This window comes from Python bivittatus, unplaced genomic scaffold (assembly GCF_059951505.1).
Source record: "Python bivittatus isolate LINGU-HERP-01145 unplaced genomic scaffold, Pbiv_v1 ctg000020_np1212, whole genome shotgun sequence".
In the NCBI taxonomy this organism is placed as follows: domain Eukaryota; kingdom Metazoa; phylum Chordata; class Lepidosauria; order Squamata; family Pythonidae; genus Python; species Python bivittatus.
The window spans coordinates 116,646,988-116,654,074 of record NW_028277030.1 but is presented as its reverse complement, the minus strand read 5'-3'; positions in this window follow the sequence as shown (position 1 = coordinate 116,654,074).

Below are 7,087 nucleotides of genomic sequence, written 5' to 3'. Positions count from 1 at the left end.
AAGTTCCCAAGGTTGAGAAACACTGAGTTAGCAGATCAATCTCCAGACATAGTATCAGTAGTTGCCCTGTTTGGACAAACATGAGGGCCTACATAGGCTCTGGAAGAGCTACAGAGATTAATATCAGGACTACTACTACTACTATTACTGTATTCTGTAGCATCACCATAATTCCCAATGCCTAGGACCCAGTCTTCATGTAACACTCCTGGGAAAAGACAAATGTTACAGCATCTCCAGAATTAATTGGGCTGCAGTTGACTCTTTGGGCTTGCTTGCTTTCTTTCTTTCTTTCTTTCTTTCTTTCTTTCTTTCTTTCTTTCTTTCTTTCTTTCTTTCTTTCTTTCTTTCTTTCTTTCTTTCTTTCTTTCTTTTCAAGGGCCCAGCACTGGAAGGAGATGTGCTTGGTTATCTGAGAGGGCAATAATCTACCTATAGCAGAGTCTTGTTTCATGACATCTGCCTTGTCACCCTCAAGTCCCCCCCTTTTTTTTTTTGCTTCTTTTTCTCATTATGTTTGCAAACTTAATAAATAATGATTTAAAAATAAAAAGGGTAAGTCCAAGTTTTGTACATGTATAAAGCATATTTTTTTAAAAAAATTGTTGACTGTATTGTTGGTTTTATCTCAGCGCCTATATTTATGATTTATTATTTTGCTATGATATTTTTATCTTGTTTTTTTTCTGCCATATGTTTGAGATGGGCAGCTATATAAATTGAATAAATACAGAAATACAGAAATCCTGCAGAAAAGCATGTTTGGCTGGGTGGAATTCTGACTGTAACCTTCTGTTTCAGACCCCAGGTTATGCAGTGTCTCAATCCATCCTTAAGAGAGGCTGAGCCATGCTCAGTAAAGGAAAGGTACATGAAGCAAAAATAACCCAAAAAAGGAATGGTTCCTAATTCTGTCTGGGAAGCAGGAGTGAAGGCAGAAGAGGAGCAGATGTTTAAGGTGCTGGAGCATTTGTCTACCCACTCCAGTTCTTCTGCCCAGCTAACTAAGGGTCAAAGTAGGAGTTCCTTCTTCTGCGGCAAAACACTAGCAAAACGCCCAGTGTTAATCCCAACAGAATCACTGGAGGGATTGTAAAAAAATCTCAATACAACCCTTTTCACCTTTTTGAAAAGCGAGAGAGAAAACGCTTCACCAATGCCATCCAGTACATTAGCACAGAAAGAGAATCAGAGTATAGAGCTGTCTATCCCAGCTTTTGCCCCATCACCACTTCCTCTCTCAGCTTACTAGATAATGTTAGGAAGCACACATACACAGTTATAATTAAGAAACCTATAGTAATAAACGACAGAGGATTCAAAGGCTTCTCTTAAAAATAGCGCTTTAGTGGTAAGTGTCCTGATTCATCAGCCACATATACCCGTTACTTAGCTTAAATTAAAGCACACACAAAACCCACACAATTTCTTTCTGTGGCTGTGTAGTAGAAGGAAGGATAGTGAAGCAACACGTAACTTCAAATGAGGGAGAAGCCAGTATGAGAATGGGCGGTGCCACTGCAGTTACGGAGATCCGTGGAGGAAACTTTGCTCAGGAGTTTTCAAACCTTCAGCTATGGCACTGATAAAAGGGAAAGATGGGTCAGCAATGCCCTGCTGCCCACCTTTATAATATCCTTGGCCCATGGTATGATCAAGAGCACACCTTCACTGCATCAACACAATTCTTTTGCCATCTTGCCTTCTAAGAAACAGCACAATCCAAATGAGCAAAGCAGCCCACTTTTGTACATTTTTTTTTAAATGTGATGTTAGTTCCAAGACAGCGCCATAAATCCTACAAATTTACATAGTACGTTAAAAAAAAAAATCACAAAGACCAAGTTAAAGAAATTGCCTCTCCAGATGCAAAGAATTCAGTAGCATTGGTTGCCAGTTCCTCATTTTCAGTATTTTAAAAGAGAGAAAGTTTTGAGGAAAAAAAGAGAACAGCTTCTCCAGAAGTTAAGTTCTCTGCCAAGACAAATGGAATACATTTCCTATAAGCTGTTCTATAAAGATGTTTTTGCCCAATCCCGCTTGGAGAAAGTTATTACATTTATCCAATCCTATAATTAGTCATTTCCAGGAAAAAAAAAAAAAAGTATGTTGATAATTTTCCAGCGTCAATGTGGCTGATGATGATGGGTAGCAATTTTCAATTATCTCATTAAATGATGTTTAGGAGCAAGCCTTATTTATTTGTATTTATTTACTTTGGAGATTTGTTAGCAATCTTATATTAACCTCTCTAAATGATCAGATGCATATATTTATTAATTTGTACTCCATCTTTCCTCCAGGAGCAACAAGTGGGGTGCTTAGCCTTCCAATTGACTTGCTGTGTGGCTCTGAAGCTACATCATGCTCACCGGAGTGTTGTTGCAGAAATCCAGGCTTTTCAGAATGCGCTGATGTAATATGCCTATATATTGTGGGAACTCTGCATATAAATGTGTAATGACTCTGAGTCACTATTGTATTTTTCTGGGCACTTCCATGAAGCCAGGCTCCAGATTCCTCTTGTTGCAGTGGTAAGGTCTAGTGCGAACACACCATTGTCTGCAAAGAAACATTTGCTGTTGCAAAAGGAGGAAGTCAGGACCTAGCTGGGTGATGCCATCAACTGAAACTCAGACCATTTCCTTAGTGGTTCAGGTAGTGAACTGGGATATAGTTAACATGAAAATGTAAACTAAGCAAATTTGTCTGCCAGCCCTAGAAGATGGGACTTCTAAAATTAAATTCTAAAATGATTGTAATAACAATGATTGTAATAACAACCATGAGACTGGTTGCATTTTCTTTGGGTGGCACTGTAACTTGTCTGAAAGATCCAGCATGGTCTTCTTTTCTGGTTTTTTACTCTTCTGTAGCACCTTTAGCTGTCAGTGTGAAGTTGCAAGGAGACAAGTCCCAAGGTCTCCAATCTATTTAGGGAGAGCTCAGCCCTGTCAACCTTTTCTTGTGATATGAGCAAGTTTGTGCTCTTAGCTTTGTAATTCAGTCTTTTAATTCATAAATTCTAGTTTTACTTTACTCTTCCCCATAGCCCCAAAAAGCCATATAAAGTTGATAAATGGCTGTAGAGTTCTTGCTTTTACTTTGCAGTTTAATTGTTTATTTAACCAAGAGCAGCTCCTTTAGACTTGACCTGGTCCATGTCAAATACACTATGGTTGGAAAACTTCTCATGCTCCCATTAACTCTAAGCCATTTCCAGTGTCACTTTTGATTAATAGTCCAGATACTACAAATGCCATTAGAATCAAAAGTACCAAAGAAATGGTACGAAAAGTAACAAAGCAAAAATTCATGTCGTAGTCTCAAGGGGGAAAAGTATATTCTCCATCCACACTATTTTAAAACAAGTTTCATTTTAAAATATCATTCTTACAACTAATTTACACAACTGTTTTGTTCATGATGTTATACAAACACACAGATTTGATGGTTCTTCAATGATCAGACTGGATCACTGATCAACCACATATTAGTTTCATTATCGCAATCTCCAGATTGGCCACTGCTGAGAATTCTATGAATTGGTTCAAACATCTGGAGGATATCAAAATTGGGAAAACTGTGCAGCAGATACTTACTCCAGCCTGATGCCTTGTATGATATCTTTCTTCATCTATAACAAGATCACTACTGTATGTGATCATTGTCAGGCTGCAACACTGAGCCTACAAAGGAGGTACAAACTTAAAGCTCCTTTTCCTGTTGTATATGACCTCAGCCTTTTTCAATGGTTTGGATACAATATCAGAAATTCATGAGAATAAATCCATCTAGAATCTCTCTGTTCTGACACAATATGCATGAATATGGCAGCAACTTGACCATTAGGGATTTGCAGTTAACCCTGATTCAATTGGAACTGGAGATTCAAGATTCAGAAAGGGCATGATTTGATTCAGGTTTTTGATTCAAGGGCAAAGTGATTAGATTAGAACTACTTCAAGATTTTATTTGAAAAAAGATTAATCTGTTGGCTATTCTAGGAAAGCATCCAATGGTTGAAACTGCTTTACGTTTTGGTAGAAAGGGGTGAAAAATAGCAGGTGTATAAAGGGGGCTTTGAGGGGTTCTTAACCCTGTTAAGCACTTACCTCTGGTTATATTAGAGGGTGTTTCAACACTGCTTCAAGCAGGATCAAAAGTACAAAGCAGAAAGTGCAGTAGGAATCCCCAAGCAAAGAGTGACCTCCTCTTTTAGGGGCTTTGAACTGCCATGATCACTGCTTCAACACAATAGCAGTTGTGCCACCCATGCTGATTCTTCTAATCAGAGGTGGGATATATTTGGCCCTTCAGATTTGCTGATCTAGAACTTCCAGCTGTCCATCAGAGATGAGTAATGCTGGGAGTTGTACTACAGCAGTAACATCTAGGGGGCTGTAGGATTCCTCATCCCTTTTCTAAGGCATATGAACAACCAGGGATCAGTTTGGAAAATGAAATCCTGAACATATGGATTGCAGCAGGTGACTGGGGCAAGTATACTGTAGATCATCTAAAGAATATGATTTGTGCTAGGGGTCACTTTTATGTTGCAGATACTCTCCTTCCTCCTTCCCATTTTCTGTTCCCTTCTCCCACAAAGAATTCTACTTTAGAAATGCCAGACCTATTAATTCACTTAATTGTTTTAATAGCCCACCCAACTCCTTGGTAGGTCATGACATGTTAAAATTATAAACACAATAAAATATATCAAAATTATAAAATCAGCAGTAACAATAAATTATCAGTTACAAATCAACCGTTCTCAAAGATGGATACTCATAAAACCTAGCTAGATTTAGTAAAACTGTCTTTAAAGATCTTCTACAATCCATGAGGCAGGAAGCTTTATGGATCTCTGGTAGTAAGGAATTTCAAAATGTGGGGGACACCACAGAGAAAGCTGTTGCCTTGACCATATCTCCTTTACTTCAGAAACAGGGAGAACTCTTCAGAGACCTTTCTGAGAATTTGCACTGGATAGGTAACTCAGTTCTGGCAAGGCAGTGCCTGATGGAACCTACACAGGATAGGGCTTTATAGATTATTCCCAGAACTTTGAACTGGGCATAGAAGCTTACTGATAACCAGGGCAGTGACTTCAGGAGATATGTTGATGGGATTGCCCTGCCAGTAACCTTGCTACTGCATTCTGCACCAGTTGTGGCTTCCAGATGATCTCCAAAGCAGCCCCCATGTACAGCTCATTGTAGTAATCCAGCCAAGAGGTGCTCTTTGTATGAGTTCTAATGACAGAGCATCCTGGTCCATGCAGGGTCATAATTGATTTATCAGCTGAAACTGGCAAATCTCCAGGATTTCCAAAGCATGGAAAAGAAGTTATGCTTTGCTGCTCTTATCACTACTGTGTAGAATCAAAGGTGAGCAGTTTTTGATTACATTCACTTACATTCACCCTCTGCTCCTCATAAAACCACTTAGGATTGACAACTGGGGAGAGGCTTTGGAGGAGCAATCTCGCCCAACATTTTCCACTGATCCATCAAGCATGAGATGGAACTGCCCACCAAGTGTTTAAAGAAAATTTCCAAGTACCCTCAAGAATTCATCAGGATCCATCATGCATATGGGGAGACCAAGTGAAAGAGTCTTACCACCCATGCTGACATCAAGGGCAAGTGGGAGGTGCAATTTAAGTGAAAGTGACTTAATACAGCAAAAGACATATTTTAAAGTCCTTCATCTCCAGATTATGTCTCATCTGCCCCAAAGTAAAAGCCAGCTCAAGCATGTGCCCTCCAATAAGAGTTCTGGCTGAGATTACCTGGGACAGGCCAACGGTTACCATAGAGGCCACGAAATCATGAGCTACACTAGAGAGGTAGCTCCACTACCTCTCCAAGGTATGGAGATTGAAATCCCCCAAGACAATCAACTTGGAAGTTTGTAAGACTGCTTCCAGGCAGCTGGACAGCTGGTATATCAGCAGCAGCTCTAGTCTATCCTTATGGCCCAATTCCACATAAAGCACTCAAAGCCTGTTACCTTTGGGACAGTATTCTTTGTTACTGCTAAGGCCTCACAAACTACCACAGACATCCCTCTTCCCCAGCCAAGACAGGCTGCTATAGGATCCAGGGTGAGCAAATTTCTGACAGGTCTACATTCCTGTCATTGCCCAGCCAGTAATACATGCCAGGTCAGCAGATTCATCTGTCATCTCAAAAATGGATCAAATCTTATTTTGTATCAATTTGGCATTTACCAGCAGCAGATAAAGGCCAAGATGCCTAACATTTTGGCCACCAAAGCCCAGATTTGGGGCAAAAGCTTAGAAGAAGGAACCTGCCCAAACATGCCAATCTCCTTTCACCTGTTGTGGCCTATCCAAGGCCTCCCTCCTGCCTGTCACAGTCTCAGTTCAGGGCCCTATCAAACTAACCCCAGAGAGAAAAGCTATGAGGGAAAAACACGGATCTTAAAAGGAAAATAAGCTTCAGGAAAACAGGTTGAAGCATGCATCATGTGTTCTAAGAGTGATACACTAGGCACGTTAATGGGATGTAACACCTATGTCAGTTTAGCCCAGAACTAGTAAATAAATAGCAGCCAGACTCTTGCTTTTAAGAAGCTGCTGGAAGGCTATAGCCAAAAGAAACTTATGACAACCCTTGTTGGCTTACAAAGTATATGATTTGACAATAACCTCATAAAATTCCCTAACAAAAGTACTGCCACAGAAAAGCAGCATCTTCTAGCCTTGGCCCCCCTTACCTCTTGGAAGTGTGGGACTATAAGCAGCTTCTTCCTATAAAATCTAGTGGGTCAGGCTGATTCCAGTGACAGCAGGCAAGTACCCAGTTGCCAGGCTATAAAAGGCTTTATAGGTCAAGACCAGCACTTTAAATTGGACCCAGAAACCAATCAGCAATGAGTGCAAGGCCCACAGAATAGGTGTTACAGGCTATCAGTGCTAAAAGCCAATAGATTTGTGGGCCAGTTGCAGTTTCTGAGTAGTCTTTAAGGGCAGCCTCATGTAAATTGCATTGGAGTAGTCTAACCAGGTGGCAATGAAGGTGGGAGTTATGGTAGCTATATCCCCCTGCACCAGGTAAAG